General features: G+C 37.5%; 2 non-coding genes across 5 annotated transcripts; both read right to left on the bottom strand.

Moving 5' to 3' along the window:
• Nucleotides 1-1,556: 1,556 nt before the first annotated feature.
• Nucleotides 1,557-4,260, bottom strand: LOC101297380. Of its 3 annotated transcripts, XR_183777.1 has the most exons (6): nt 3,937-4,260; nt 3,731-3,807; nt 3,245-3,300; nt 2,803-2,847; nt 2,213-2,367; nt 1,557-1,991 (listed from the first exon to the last, which is right to left on the bottom strand). It is a non-coding gene; the product is annotated as an uncharacterized LOC101297380 (transcript). The 3 variants fall into 3 exon arrangements; XR_183775.1 differs by lacking the exon at nt 2,803-2,847 and having other exon boundaries at nt 1,557-1,999; XR_183776.1 differs by lacking the exons at nt 2,803-2,847; nt 3,245-3,300 and having other exon boundaries at nt 1,557-1,999.
• A 4,252-nt stretch (nt 4,261-8,512) lies between these two features.
• Nucleotides 8,513-10,803, bottom strand: LOC101297088. 2 transcript variants are annotated; one of them, XR_183774.1, is made up of 4 exons: nt 10,473-10,803; nt 10,268-10,357; nt 9,971-10,136; nt 8,513-8,661 (listed from the first exon to the last, which is right to left on the bottom strand). It is a non-coding gene; the product is annotated as an uncharacterized LOC101297088 (transcript). The 2 variants fall into 2 exon arrangements; XR_183773.1 differs by having other exon boundaries at nt 8,615-8,661; nt 9,977-10,136; nt 10,259-10,357.
• Between the last annotated feature and the right edge of the window lie 6,291 nt (nt 10,804-17,094).

The raw sequence follows: 17,094 nt of genomic DNA, 5'->3' as shown, positions 1-17,094 counted from the left end.
AGGCTTAGGCAACTTCATTGAGATAATATATATATATATACACACACAGAAACGTTCGAGTGCGGACGTCCGCACTTTAAGCCGAGTGCGAACGTCCGCACCAGAACGGACATGTATATATATATATTTAATCAGAGAGGATCTAAAGAAGACGTCTGCACAGCCCTTAAAGTGCGGACGTCCCTCCGTTCTCCTCCGTATGGCTCCGACGAAGGCGTGCCTCCACCCCAGCGGCTTCCAGCAGCGTCCCTGATCACTTTTCCTCCTCGGCGAGTCAGCCGAATTCCAGTTTTCCGGCGAGATCACCCAAAACTTCCAACAAAATCGATCTCGCCTTTAAACTGGAATTCAGCGGACTCGCCGGGGAGGAAAAGTGATCGGGGACGCTGCTAGAGACAGCTGGGGTGGAGGCGCTGCGTCGTCGGAGCCGTACGGTGGAGAACGGAGGCACGTCCTCACTTTAAGAGTGTGCGGACGTCTACCTCTGATCCCGACTGTATATTTAATATATAAGGAGTTATGTCTGTCTTAGTTCTTTGATACCTAAATTTCCAGCATCCCTTACTATTATGGAAGCAAACGAAACAATGAATCCAAGTAATTGGAACCCAAAAGCCAAACCTATACATGAACTACCATGTGATGATCGAAATCCTATCAACTATGTCGTCGAACAACCAGCCACGGTCATCTAAAAAGCATCATTTGTCGCTGTCGTCGAGTACAACACTTTTATAGCAGTAGTCACCAACACCCGAATGTTGACAATTTTTTAAGTAAACAAATTGCAATTGATTAATTTCATTGATGGGAAAGTTACGATATATATGAGTAAAACCAATTTAGTCGATTCTAAAGTGACCAATAATCTTAAGTGACCAATAATCTTACTGCTAATATAGTGGCATTGCCATGCAAATCAAGATCGAATTAATATATACAAGAATTAATATTAATTTCCTATACGGAAAGAAAAACAAGAAGCTCGAGAAGATATTTCACCACCACTACTAGAATAAAAGACTTAAGCGACAAACAGTTTTCGTCGCCTAAATGCCCATTTTCGTCGCCTAAGTTCTCACACGACGAAAGCTTCGTCGCCTAACAGTCCTCGCCTTAGCATGGACCCGTAAGAACTTAGACGACGAATAAAAAATAATGGTCGCCTAAATAGATACTTAGACGACTATTTATTTATCGCCGCATAAGTCTAAGGTGAGGAAAACAGACATATTTAGGCGTCGAAATTATTGTCGCCTACACTTGGTGACGAAGGGAAATTATAGTCGCCTTAGTTTCCTTTTACGCGACCATTTATTAATCGTCGCCATGTTTAAGGCGAGGATCCAACCCCGGCGACGGTTCCTCATTTTTCGCCGCATAAGACTTAATTGAACATTTTATATATATGTTTTTAAATTATAATTATATATTATTAAAAAAATCTAAGTATTACTGATATGCACACAGTAATTATATGTGCATATTTTCAAATTCACATTCAAAGTTAAAAACCTGTGATGCAAATCAAAATCATAACAAAAGAAGTTCAAACTGAAAAACTAGTAAACTTCCAGGAGGTATTATATACACAAACAAAAGAGCAAGTTCAAAGTTCATAGTTTAAACCCTCCCTAATATCCTAGCCTCTTACAATCCTATATAGACAATGTTTAACAAAAGAAGCAAATATCAAGGGTTCCATAAAAGCAAAAAGCTATGGACCTAGCTTCAACCATCAACCTTAGACTGTTGGCCTTCTTGTCGGCTCGGCTGCGACTGCACACTTCTTCAACATCTGTATACGGCGCTCATAATCAAGGATCTTCTCCTGGGCTACTCTGGCCTGCTCCCGGGCTTTTTGTGCCTCCTCCTAAGCATGTCGTGCCTCCTCTTGGGCTTGTCGGGCATGCTCCCAAATCTCCTCAAGAACTATATCATTGCGACAAGAAGGCCTTGTTGCTCATTCCTTGCCCACAATTTCAACTCTCCTAAGCCCCTTTATTTCAACACATCAACACACACCAATACTTAGCTATAACATATGGGATTTCATCAATTCACAACAACACTTAGATGTTGCAACACACAACAACATATAAACACAAAGCAACACACAACGACAATAACTGAAAGCAAGTGTCCAGTACAGTACAGTAAGTGTCATATAAATGAAGTAAATGAATAAGCAAACACAGAAAAGAACACGTACGGCAAATTACATGCTGCCTGGTTGAGGCCCGCCGGAGATGTACTCCACAAATCCATTGATTTCCCATTTGGGCAGTGCATTTTTGCTTATGAGTACTGTTTTCTTGAGGCTGCTTGGTTTTGGTCGTTCTTCTAAATTTACATTGGCCAAGAGTCCTGAAGAAAATAAGCACAAGAAAGAGGCAAGTGTAAAGAACTAGGAAAATAAACAAGAAAGCTTAACAAATTATATTGGCCGCGAAAATGTGTATCTGCACACATTTAACTGGAAATACATCAAATCTAAAGCATGTCCAAGAAAACCCCAAATTTGTTTGTAACACATCAAAACAGAGAGGTACTAAGAAAGAGTGCTTTGAGCTGAAAAGACTAGTCTAACAAATCTTTGAATGTGCCCAGATCAGGATCTATAGTCATTCAAGAAATTTGAAAACCTCATCTCTTGAATAAAATACCAGAATGTTCCATCAAGTAGATACACACACTACAGTAACCATAAAAGGGATAACAGAGAAATAGATATGGAGCCGATGCACTAGATTCAAATTTAAATCCTAAAAACCAGCTTAGACAAAAAGCTAGAGAATTAACCTTAAACAATTCCAAAAGCGGCAGTGCACATCAATCATTACTCACCTGACCACATTTCAAAATCAATTACAGCTTGAGCTATGATTATACTAGATAGATAATTATATATCACAATGTTTGTATGCAGGAGAGCATAACTATATACACGAAGTCCTAAGGGTGCCCAAACAGCCAGTTCATGTCTAAGAATTCTTGAGCTTTAAGTTAGGTCTAGCCACTTTATTATAAGTCTCTTGACAATATTTACAAATTGGAGTCTACCAATGAAAATCTCATACTCACAATTACAGATTCACATACATGATTCCATTATAAGAATTAGGAAATAATAAAATCCAACCGGATCAGACATTGTCAAGAGTTTTATTCAACAGATAGCAACAACTGTTACTTTCACTCGGGGAATTTTGTCACATAAAAACAATAAAAGCCAAACACATACCGCAGAGAGTAGTTCCCGCGTCTTTACATTCCAAACACGTAGATAACTATCCAATCCTAGAAGAAACAAAGAACCTAACATCAGTGAAACATGTAGTAATTTTGTTTATGAGATGGAATGCATAATCTGCAGTAATAAATTTTTATCGCCATTCTCAGTACTCGCCAAATTTGAGATCCAGCTACATGTCTTTAAGATTCTCCTCAACAACAAAACCAGGGGAGTTTAGATCAAAGACAGTGGCTTGAGGGAAAAGGACAATAACCATGTTAACAAATCCCACCAGATCAGAATCACAACTATAGAAAACCCAATTTTGCAGAACACAATGATTCAACAGATTAGATTTAACCTCAAAGTACAATAAGATCAAATGGGGTCAGAGGCAAATACAGTGAACACAAAAAGCCATAAACAATAAAACAAGAAAATAAACCCTGAAACTAAAATCCTAGGAAAGCTGGTACTGATTCCTCTCTTTTATACCTTAATCTCATTGCAAAGAAGGGAACAGCAGAAACCAAAAAAGCCACGAAAATGTCAAGCTGCTCCTCAGCCTCAACCTACAAAATCCAAAATCCAATTTCAGAAACCCAAAATCCACCGAAGTATTTACAAACCCAAAGCTACTTCTTGGGAATTTTGAGTTTGAAACCCAAAAAGCAACTGAAAAAAAAACCATAAACCCTCACCTTCTTATGGATCGGTTTAGGTTTGTGGTGGGATGAGAGAGAGGCGCAGATGAGGGGAGACTCGAGAGAGTTTGAGGGTGGAGATTGAATACGGAGGAGAGATGAGAGAGAGGCGCAGATGGGAGGAGAGATGAGGGTGGAGATTGATTAGGGATTGGGTGGAGATCGATTAGGAATTGGGAGGGTTTGCAGGGTTCGATAGCAGAGGAAGAAAATTGGGAGGCGTCTGTCGACACTACGGGATTTTGGGTGAGTTTTTGGTTTAGTAATCTACACTAGGCGACCATCAGACGAAAATTTTGTCCCCTGCCAGCCCAAACTAGTTTTGAAAAATGGGTCCAAATTTTAGGCCAAATTTTGAGCGCAAAATGCTGCCGCCGAATTTAGAGACTTAAGCGACGAAGGTGAAATATTTCACCGCTAAAGTAGACCAAATTTTTTATCTACCCGCCCAAATTTAGTTACTAAGGCGACTAAATTATCAGTTTCGTCGTCAGAGCTACTCTACAACACACAAAAAGGCTCTTACATGTCCCTATATGGCCTAATTTGATTGATCCTTCCACACACAAAACTCTCACATTGATGAGATCTAATCACCAAAGTAAAAATTTAGGGACGTTCACCTCTCAACGATAAGACTCCCCATAGGGAAACATAAGCATAAATGGGGTTGACCGTTTCTATTGGGGACCAAACGTTACCCGAAATATGTGATTTTTCAACCATAGCCGTGTTTCATCATACCGATCACATCCTATTTCACATGATTTTTGAAAATATTGCTTCTTATATATAGTTGGTTCACAAAGATTTACACTTGCATATAACCTACTAAACAAGTTATATTACATTAGTAGACACGTTGTGGTTCCGATGGTTAAATTTCACAAATAAAAATTCAACCGTACGATATGATCAATATACTTAAATACAGCTATGGAACAAAATTCATCTGTTTTCGATAAGGTTTTGGTCTCGATCCACACGGTCAAACCTAAACCAACGCCACTTATTACAGGAAAACTCTCTTACATACTCCTATATGGCCTAGTTTGGTTGATTCTTCCACACACAAAACTCTCACATTGATGAGATCTAACCACCTATGTAAAAATTTAAGGACGTTCACCTCCCGATGATTAGGCTCCCTATATAGAAGCATAAGCGTAAATGGGGTTGACCGCTTCTATCGGGGACCAAACGTTACCAGAAAATATGTGATTTTTCAATCATAGCCGTATTTCATCATACCGATCACATCATATTTCACAAGATTTTAAAAAATATTGCTTCCTATATATAGTTGGTTCACAAAAATGTACACTTGTATATAACCTACTAAATAAGTTATAATACATTAATAGACACGTTGTGGTTCCGATAGTTAAATTTCATAAAATAAAAATTCAACCGTATGATATAATTAGTATACTTAAATACAGCTATGGAAAAAAATATCACATGTTTTGGATAAGGTTTTTGGTCTCGATCTACACAGTCAAACCTAAACCAACGTCACTTATTACATGAAAACGCTCTTACATACCCCAATATGGCCTAGTTTGGTTGATTCTTCCACACACAAAACTCTCACATTGATGAGATCTAACCACCTATGTAAAAATTTAGGGACGTTCACCTCACGACGATAAGGCTCCTCATATAAAAGCATAAGCGTAAATGGGGTTGACCGCTTCTATCGGGGACCAAATGTTACTGGAAATATATGATTTTTCAATCATAACCGTATTTCATCATACCGATCACATCCTATTTCACAAGATTTTTGAAAATATTGCTTCTTATATATAGTTGGTTCACAAAAATATACACTTGCATGTAACCTATTAAACAAGTTATACCAAATAAAAACATAAATGAAGTGATCATTGGAAAAACATAAATATATATGTTTCAAATAAAAATACATAACAGTAGTTATATTATATCAAGATAAAAATTGGCTACATAAATTATATCCTAAATTATTTAAATGAGAATGAGAAAATCAGATAATGACAACAAGACATGGCTATCTTGTCAAGTTCCCCTTTTTTCCCATCTGTTTCAGATCTAGAAACTGAATGGAGATTAAGTGAGTTTACTTAGGCGACGAAACTTTTTCGTCGCATAAGTAACCACTTTCATCGCCTAAGATAAACTTATGCGGCGAAATAATATGTTCGTCGCCTAAGTGGTTCATATTTTAGGCGGCGAAATCATCTTCGTCGCCTGAATATCTATTAAGGCGACGAAAATAGTATAAGTCCTTTTTTTGTCTCCTTGGTAATCTAAGGCGACGAATCATTATTTGGTTCGTCACCTAAGTTATTTTAGGTGACGAATGAAGTTTTCGACGCCTAACTGCATACCTAGACGACGAAAATGTTTTTGTCGTTGTGTTTTCGTCGCCTAAGTCCTTTATTCTAGTAGTGCACCCCAAAATATTTGGCTGTTATACTACAACCACAAAGAGAAAAACACTTAAGCATAAACACGTATATAGATACAACTCATACAAGGTCATAGAACAAGGATGAGGATATACAACATGTTTACCGTAGTCGTTGATGTAGACCAAGAGCTCCAAGGATAAGGGATCCTCTATGCAGCACTCAGTTACCATGCTCAGATGGAGAGAGACTCGTATTGACGTAGTTTAGAGTGTGCATAGGGACCTCTTTATATACTACACTTTGGATAACTCAACTCTGTCCATCAAAGAGTTTGAGTTCCATTAGAAAACAACAATATTAGTCCATCTCTATTATCTTATTTAACAAGACAATTCGATTGTATTTCATTACTTATCTAATCATTTCATTTAGATAAATATATCATGATAATGTTGGATAGCTCAACTCTGTCCATCCAAGAGTTTGAGTTCCATTAGAAAACAACAATATTAGTCCATCTCTATTATCTTGTTTAACAAGATAATTCGATTGTATTTCATTACTTATCTAACCATTTCATTTAGATAAATATATCATGATAATGTGCTTTTAATCCCACAATATTTACTCTGCATATATTATGGAAGTTGTCATGCTTTAGGACTCAAAATGCTAAGTCCATTCTAACATTCTCCCACTTGGACTAGCATTAGAGCGAGAAATTTTGAAAAACAACCATATTTAAACACTCGAATTGATTTATAACCTTAATTTTAAATTTTTTTGAGAAATAACCACTTAAAATGAGGAAAAGTCGCAATTATCCTTGTTATATTAAATGATGCTTCACCAATTCCAGTTTTTCTCATCTTTTTCTCACGTCATTATCCTTCTTCTGCACTTCACAAATGAAAACATTTACTGACCTTCCAACCACAAGAAAGTCAAGAACTTACTCAACCGTCAACACTAGTTTAGAATACGTTCCAATCATATTCAATTGTGCTAATTATGGTCTAAGGTTTCATTCTCAGTCCATGGTTATTGTTTTAAAGGTTTTTGAGTTGTTTCTGCTATCTAATTTTTTTTATTTTGATTGAGCAACAATGAATATAGGTCATATAAGAATCGTCACTATTTTTTGTTAAAAATCTTACCTTGAAATGATATATGAACAACCCTACAGTAAATAAAATAATTATGGCTTTAGAAGGGGTTATGTTGATACTAAAACCCCACTTGGATTGTATATTAATTGAATTCAGTAATGAACTAATGGTCCAAGAGAAACTCAACATTGTTAGAGAAAAAGTGCAGAGAAGAGAGACCGGAAGATCAAAGATTGGTTCTGGATTTGGAAAAGAAGAAAAAGAGAGGTGAGAGATATTCGATTAACGATATAAATATATTGAAATACGTAAAAGAACATCATAAATGAGTGATAGTCAAGGAAGAGTGTTTAACCACTACTAGAAAAAAGTTCTTAGGTGACAAAATATTTTTGTCACCTAAGAGCTTCTGTCGTCATGTAAGCACTAAAACGACGAAAATTTCGTCACCTAAGGGCGGTGGTGTGAGCACTTAGGTGACGAAAATATGTATTTCATCATTTTAGTCATTACTTAGATGACGAAAACTTTTTCGTCACCAAGTTACTTAGATGACGAAAAAATTTCGTCACCAGGTTGGTTAGCTGACGAAAGTTATTTCGTCACCAAGTTGGTTAGCTGACGAAAAGTATTTCGTCGCCATAGTACTTGAGAAACGAAATATAATTCATGGTCTATGATCTATTGTGACGTAGTGTGACCAGCTAAGTTGATGAAATTCATCGTTACCAAAACACTACACTACGAAAACAGTCAGTTTGCTGACAATTCTTTCATCCGGCTAAGGCCACGAAAGTTTAACTTTCGTCACCTTAGTGCTATTTATTTTTAATAAATTTAATCATTAAAAATTATTAATATCACATTTAATATTAACATAAATAAATTAAAAAAAAAAAGAACTCAATATTTCAAAAACCCACTATTGGCCAAAGCACCTGGGGCAGTAGCAAATATATATATATATATTCCTAATCAAGTTCATATACAAACTCAAGAGTAGTACTTGAAAATATAGACTTGTTCATATATACAAAATATATATTAGAAAATAAACTAGTAACTATGAAAGTGACTATGAAGCAATGTTAATTGAATCATTGCCTCCATCATCATGATCATCATCATTAGGCTACTCCTGGGGTGGGACTGTTGGCTGGCATACGCCGAATTTGGTGAAGAGAAACTGCTCACACTGTTGAAGACATGATCATGATCTGTATGCAAAGCAAGAACCAATTCATTAGGGAAGCACAACAGAAGAAAAACAACACACCAACTAGTATTAGTTAGCCAAAGACACATGTAACTAAACATAATGAAAATGCAAAAACAATACAATAATTAATCGGTTTTAATCGTACTAACTAAACACACTGGCTACTGTGCAAAACAAATGAAATAAGAGGGGAGAAGCCATACAAAATATACAGGTTTGGAAGAGAAAAGAACAAAGAAATGAGCAGTATGTGTTAGGAAAAAAATATAGGCATGGAAGAAGGAGAGGAACAAAAGTGATGACCCAGTACGAAAAGGAAGGATATGGTTGGAGTTGATGGGAAAGTGCAGGCTAGGGTGAGTTCCTGAGGCATTCTTGGTCAGTCATACATAGTTAATTGGTGATTGTACAATGTACATATACATAACACAGAATCATTCATATTATCGTAAGAAGAGGGTTAGTAGCAGCTAAACTGATGCCAAGGACTCAATTTAAGATGCTCTAGAGTTAAAATACTGATGCCAAGGACTCAACTTTATTCTTTTTACTAATTTCACATAGTTAAAGTCAGTCGCATCAACTCTCAGTATACAATAAGCCTCCTACACAGAGTTAAAATAGTTTCATATTGAACCTACTCATCACCCTAAATGCTAAAGCTCAAAACCCAGAAACCAATATCCAAAATTTACTCAAATTTTGAAGAATAATAATCCTTTTTAGGCATTCAAATTGATTTTTAACCATGTTTTTGCAAGTTAATGAAAACTAACCATATTGAAAGTCCTTAACACTCCCAATTTGATTTTTAATTCCCTATTACCACATTCCCAATTTATAATTATCATTCAAATTCCATGAGACCTTTTAGGTACATGTTCATACCGACCAGTCATGAATACCAAGTTGCAACTTACCAACTTAGTCATATAGCTCAAAGAAGATCATTACTACCATTTCAGTATCATTCTTGATGACTAGTATGTCATCTTCAATAGACCAAATTTAAATACTGAAGTTCAACTCCATTCCTCCAATGATAACAATTTAACAAATAAAAAAGGCACAACTATGCCCAGCCACTCATACAGAATGTCAAACATGAATATATTCAAGCTCTCATGGTCTCACCAATCACACCCTTGTGATTAATCTAAAACATTCTTCCTTCCCAATATGACATTCTATGTTACTCAATCAACCATTACCATTCACATAATCCATTTCCAAATTCCCGAATCAATACTTAATAGTATTATATTAAACACTTGTAGCTCATGCATGATTATAAATTTGAAGCTCACCTTCACCTTAATTAGATTCAGTGGTGAACACAGTGATACCCCAGACTCAGTATTAATTCTGGATGTAGATTGTACAGCAATCCCCTGCTCTGTTCATGCATCCATAATGAAGCAACCCCAAAAGTCCTTAACAGAAACTTGACCCAAATCATCAAACATACAGCTTCTGTGATTTAAGTCATAATTAAACATCAGTACACAATTCATAATGCAAATCAAGCTGAAGAAGGAACTTAGGCCTTCACCACAAACGGTGGCGCAGTGGTGGCAAAAACTACTCGAACTCACGAATTCAACCTTCTCAGCAATTGATCAAACTTGACAAGATGCCAATACTCTTTCTAGACATGGAAGAAGAACTTAGGAGCTCCGCCGAGGACGATAACTCTGCCGATAACCGATAACACCCAAAAACCAATTTGTTCAGAACATGATCAAAATCTAAAAATTAATACACCTAGATATGAAACTCAACGAGTAGAAGAGGTTAGAGGTCTCTCACCTCATGTTTTGGAAGGCGTTGCTGATTAACTTAGAATAATCTCTGCAAATTCGAAAGCTACTCGGCTTCGATTCTCCTCCTTCGTTGAACTAATCAATCCAAATTCACAAAGAAATTGGCCATGAGGAGATGAATAAGACGAGATCAGCGCGGGAGAGGCCGAATGGGATCAATGGAGCAAGGGAAGAGACGACAATGTGGACGCGACGGCGATGTGGGCGGAGACGGCTTGGAAAGTTGGAATCGATACGATCGATTTAGGGATTTCAGAGTTAATAGGAGTATGGGACTTGTTGCCCTGTATTTGGGTTTACAAAAACAAACTCAGCCCACGAATGAAGCCGTTTCGTCACTTAAGTCAAATACAAAATTTGGCCTAAAAAATTGACGGAATTTTCGACCCGCCAAATATTAAGTAGTTAGGTGACGAAGACATAAATTTTCGTCATCTCAGTGAACCAAAAATTTTCAAACTTTGGGACTTAGTTGATGAAATAAATATATTTCGTCGTCTTATTTTAATTTCAACACATTTATTTATTTCCTAAAAAGAAAAAGGTTTTGATAGAATGTGATCTTGTTAGAAAAAATGAAGCAATATTTTCAAAAATCTTGTGAAACAGGATGTCATCGGTATAGTGAAATACGACTACGGTTGAAAAATCACATATTTCCGGTAACGTTTAGTCCCCGATACAAGCAGTCAACCTTATATACGCTTATGTTCCCTTATGTGGAGCCCTATCATCGAGAGGTGAACGTACCCAAATTTTTACATGAGTGGTTAATCTCATCAATGTGAGAGTTTTGTGTGTGAAATAATCAATCAAACTAGGTCATATAGGGGTAGGTAAGAGTGTTTTCGTGTAAAATAAGTAGCGTTAATTTAATGTTGACCGCGTGGATCGAGACCTAAACATTTTCGAAAACTGATGGATTTTTTTTCATAGCCGTATTTAAGTACACTGATCATATCAGACAGTTGAATTTTCATTTTGTAAAATTTAGCCATCGGAACCACAACATGTCTACTAATGTGGTCTAACTTGTTTAGTAGGTTACATGCAAGTGTAGATATTTGTAAAGCAATATTTTCAAAAATCTTTTGAAATAGGATGTCATCGGTATGGTGAAATACGACTATGGTTGAAAAATCATATATTTCTGGTAACGTTTGGTCCCCGATACAAGCGGTTAACCCTATATACGCTTATGTTTCTCTATGTGGAGCTCTATCGTCAAGAGGTGAACGTCCCCAAATTTTTACATGGGTCATTACATCTCATCAATGTGAGAGTTTTGTGTGTGAAAGAATCAATCAAACTAGGTCGTATAGGAGTAGGTAAAAGCGTTTTCGTGTAATAAGTGCCGTTAATTTAATGTTAACCGCGTGGATCGAGACCTTAATGTTTTCGAAAACTGGTGGATTTTTTTTCATAGCCGTATTTAAGTACACTGATCATATAGTATGATGGGTTTTCTAAATTTTACTTCTACCCCATAGTTGGTTCAAAAAGACACACAACTTTATGTTTCGTCACCTAAGCAAAGGTGTTAGACGACGAATTTATTTTCGTCACAAAAGTAAGTTGTTAGGCGACGAAATGCATTTTCGTCACCTAAGTGCTCAAAACTTTGGTGACAAAAATATATTTTGTCACCTAACCTATCACTTACATGACGAAATGTATTTTCGTCACCTAAATGCTCAAAACTTTGGTGACGAAAATATATTTCGTTACCTAACCCATCACTTACATGACGAAATGTATTTTCGTCACCTAAGTTAGCTCTAAGGGTTTAGGGTTTAGGGTTTAGGGTTTAGGGTTTATGGTTTAGGTTTAGGATAAAGTGTAGAGACAAGGAGATAGCAAGAGAATCATCATCTTATTCATTGATAGGAGCCCTTTATATAGGGAATTACATAATACCAATATGGTTAGGATATGAATACATAGATCTAGTCAAACTACATATCCTATTGACATAAGGCAAGGCACACATAAAGAATATCTGTTGCCTCATCAAAAACCTCGTCAAGTCATAAAAACCCTATGGGACAAAAGCTTAACCTTGATCGTAGGAGAAAAAGAGTACAACGCACCCTTCACATTTTATAGCGACATGAATGTATGTGCTAAACTCCCCCTGAAGTTCGCACCTCCCCCTGATCTTTACATCAATCATAGGGTTCTTCCTAATTTTTACTAATCACGGAAGTTTCAACAACTTAGCATGTCAATGCTTTTTAACATGTTTTCAAATGTGGTATTAGGCAATGATTAACTAAATCATGCCGTATTGTCATCAAATGATCTTTTACACTTAGATCTTGAGGAGAAGGCCGCTTGTGAACTCAAGACATAAGTTCGTGCAGTAAATTAGATTTCCGCGTAGCATGACCTTTAGTTACTAGAATAGCCGTAACTTCCTCTACGATATATATATGAATGAACCGTAAACGGTTTTGGAAACTAGACTCATGGAGCTTTCCAACCGTATATTACACACGTTCTGGTTCGTCAGGAGCTATTCACAAAGTCCCGTCGAAGTTGACTGTTTTGCCAAAATCAGATTCTCGGACAGATTCGTCCTACTTTACGAAAATGGCCATAACTCACTCAATATGATAGGTATGATCAAATGGTTGGTGTCCCTGGAAAGTAGACACATAGACCTTTCCAATGGTACCAATTTCACAATTTTCCAGTGAGTTAGATTTCATGTAGGTCCCGTGGAAGTTGACCTACAAAACTTGGCAGATTCTGATTTCGCTTTTGATGTGTCTTTCTTATGAAGGGATAGAATAAGCCTTAACCTTTCATACCATTAAGTATTGAAAAAAGAGTTACTGCCATTACATTGGCGTTGCGTGGGCGCATAGCTACATTTAGCTTTACAACTTTTCATAGCGAATGAGATGTCAAGTCTTTCGTATTGTGTTGAGTACATTGATGCGTTTTATTGTACTTAGATGAGAACTCCATCTCTTAACACATATTTGTCATTTTTCTTTAGACAAAATAATGGATCTCTCTTTAGAGCAAAGACCTTGACTAATCATGGGAGTATATGTAGGCCTCACTTTCGTTAGAGCGTCTAAGCCGATTGATGGAACATCATCATCAATACAGTCATCGACTGCCTTATCGAGACCGTGTCTTCCCAAGATCTTTTTCTTCGGATGTTGATACATATTGGCATCTCTTGATCCATCAAGAATCCATGTAAATCTGGAATGAACACGCAAAGGCATAATTCACCATATCCCTTCCAAATCAAGTAGAGTCCATGTGCGTTTTAATACATTTAGCAAACGCATGCTCTTGTGGTTAGGAACCACTTGATTCGGATGAATGAAGTCCGTTTAAGACCTTCATGTATATCTCTGATCCCATAGAGATGTTATTATGATCACATTCATAGGCTGCATGTTCAGTTATTCAGAAACTACCAAACTGACAAAGTAGTGGAGTTCAATGACATCCATTACGAGAGCATATCTCATCATAGTCGATCCCAGTGCGTGATAGTGAGAGACCTTACGCCATAAAGTTCTCACTACGCTATCTAACAAAGACATAGTTGATAGGGTTTAGCTTGCGGTGTCGGCATCACCTGCCCAAGGACCTATCTCTTTGTTAATGCTAGATCGCATCTTTCCATTAGGCCAATCAACTAAGTTGATATCCATCAACAAAGGGTGGTTCGATAGTAGACTCATTATCCCACGTCCTCGTATACATTAGTGTAATACTTGTAGAGATCTCTACATGGATTGGATTTGACATTGAGGCATCCCCCAACGATAATCACAATTCAGATTTCATGAGACAGATTTGAGTATCACTGATCAATGGATCAAGTTATGCCAAGCTCGCTTTCTTCCTAGTGTGAGAAAGTATCAAACCTAAGGGTCTCCCTCTTTTTAGGGAGCCACACGGCCTTGTGACACCAATTTTGCCACTATATGACGTCACTATATCACCATCCATGGTGATGGCGTCAAGACCAACACCTTTTGGTCGCGCCATGTCCTCTTGATGGGACATCAATCCTTGCAGACATATTTGCAGCATGTGATCTCGTCACTTTAACACTTTAAGCATTTGGGATCAAGATGAGACTTAGTGGGGACAAACCACGACAATTCACGTCGTTCCACTTGAACACTTGTATTCTTATCTCCCCCTAACGGCGGGAATATTGTCTCATCAAAGTGACAATCCGCAATATAGTGGTGAAAGAGATCGCCTGACAAGGTTTCTACATATGCGGATTATAGGTGGAGGTTCACATCCAACCTAAATACTTATTCATCTCAAATGACCCATCATTGTGTGCGGTGGCAGTGCGATTTGGCACCTAGAATAAACATCTAGCTGAGCTCAAGGATTGGAGATCCGTTTCAATCTTGCCAAGCTCAAGGATTGCAATTTCGTGTCAATCCTAGTACACAGTCACCAGCTGTAGTACAACAATATTCAATGATGGTGAGTTGTAGATGAATAGTAAAACTACATGCAAATATTGCATAGCCCCAAGACGCAATAGAAAGATTGGTGCGCATCAATAATGTTCGAGCGACAAGCTAAAGTTGCTTGGTCGTAACCTCGGTGAGACCGTATTGCGTGTGAACATGGGGTACATGGCACTTCAACTTACATCCCGATAAACTTCTTTAAAGAATGGGTAGTGAGCCCGTAGAAGTATAAGCAGCATAAGCAGTAGATAATAGTGTAACATGTGACCAGTGTGTTAACACTTCAACCAACACCATGAAGCATAAAAAGGTGTCCGCAAGTTGGTTGTATCTATCTATATAGTTTGATGTAAGAATTGAATATTCTCTTTTGTGTCATTTAGCGTAGGAGGGTCTCACTCCTAATTTAGCTAAAGAATAGGCTTTCAAAACGAGTAATGAGTATTGCAGGGGGCCAATGCGACATCGAGAGAAGGCTGGTGCACCTCAATTGCTTGAGGAATTGACTGGACGACCTCCAAGAAGTTGGAGTTGTGTTCGGGTGACGTCAATGTCCCCCGGGTCACCACCATGCTTCATGGTGATGCTAGATCTCAAATGTCTTCGTTTTGAGCAGAAGAATGGATGTCCATGAGAATTTCTCAAAATTTGGACCATTATATCTCTTCCAGGTTGACCAATTTGGTCAAACCAAAGCCTATATGAGTCGGTGTCCCAAATATCATGTTTGGCGACAACATGAGATTCGATATTCGAATCGTAGTGACATACAGTCCACTAGATTAACTCATAAATTTCTCTAAGATGCATTTCAGTCCGCATTCATGAGAAGGTATACACAAAAGAATTCTTGTTCATTCTCACAATATGTTTTCAAATGAAAACTATTAACATGAATGTCTTTAAAGCTCAATATGATTTGATTGCCTCTCAATGCATAGAAGGTATCTGTGACATTGATCATGGTGCCATGAGGCATCAAGATTCAAGCTAAACCGTATCCTTGAATGACATGTATGATTCAATCATTGTAGTCACAGAAGATTTACAAAGGCACAAAATCCAAAGATAGTTGCCGGTTCCTTAGAATGTTGTGGATAGTTCCACTATCTGCGAAGCACTCAATGTCTCGATGAGACATATGTACAAGAAGGAGTAGATAGGCTAGTTAATAGTTCCACTTGAACTATTTAGAAGGATTGAAAGAAGCTACGAAAAACTGCAATCCCGATAGTGCATAAAAATTTCCGCACAGAATGACCTTTGCGCACTAAAACAACCATAACTTCTTCGTTAAAATAGATATGGATGAACCGCGAAAAGTTCTGAAAACTATACTCGTAGAGCTTTCCAATGGTATAAAGCTCACTGCCTGGTTCGTCCAGAGCTGTTCACAAAGCTCAAATGAATACTGTCCAGAAGGGACAGATTGCTGTTTTTCGCAGAATTGACATGTGCGAAGTTGTGAAGCTTGCAGGTGGTGTGTAGGCTTTTGCCTTAGCCAAAAATGACGTGTGTATGATCAAAACCAAGTCCTTTCGGTCGTTCTAAGGTTGTAAACTCCATGACTAGTTAGCAAAAGCTCCTTGACATGAACATAAACTAACTCAGAGGACCATGATGATAATTTTCCGGCTTTGATAAGTCTTCAACGTCTTTTACAAGACGGCAATTGGTTTAATAGCGTAGGGGGATCCAAAATCAAAAGCTTTTGGCAACTCCAAGTCAGTATGACCAGGCATGTCCGTGGAGGGTCGGTAGTGCGAGGCACACTTAAAACCACTATCTCCTTAATTTCGGACAATTCTAAGACATCACACTGAGCTTGGATGAGCCTAGTTGAACAATTGATGATTGAAAATCCGTCATAGGGTAGAAGACTTAACCGGAAACACGTGGGCGATCCTCTTTAAGGATGTCGTGTCATGAGTCATCTTCACTTGGAAGAGACCAAAACGGCACAATCTAACCATGAGATTGTAAATATGCCACGCTTCTAAGGACGATGTAAAAATGTACATCTTGTTTGTAAATCAATACAAACCATAAGAGGAGAATAGTTTCATAACTTCGAAAAAATTCTCAAGGAATTCATTATTGCTAATGTGAGTACATCGATGTCTCAAATAGACGAAGGAC

Source organism: Fragaria vesca, linkage group LG1 (assembly GCF_000184155.1).
Source record: "Fragaria vesca subsp. vesca linkage group LG1, FraVesHawaii_1.0, whole genome shotgun sequence".
Lineage (NCBI taxonomy): Eukaryota > Viridiplantae > Streptophyta > Magnoliopsida > Rosales > Rosaceae > Fragaria > Fragaria vesca.
The sequence above is the reverse complement of the archived record's forward strand: the minus strand, read 5'-3'. Positions and strand labels throughout refer to the sequence as shown.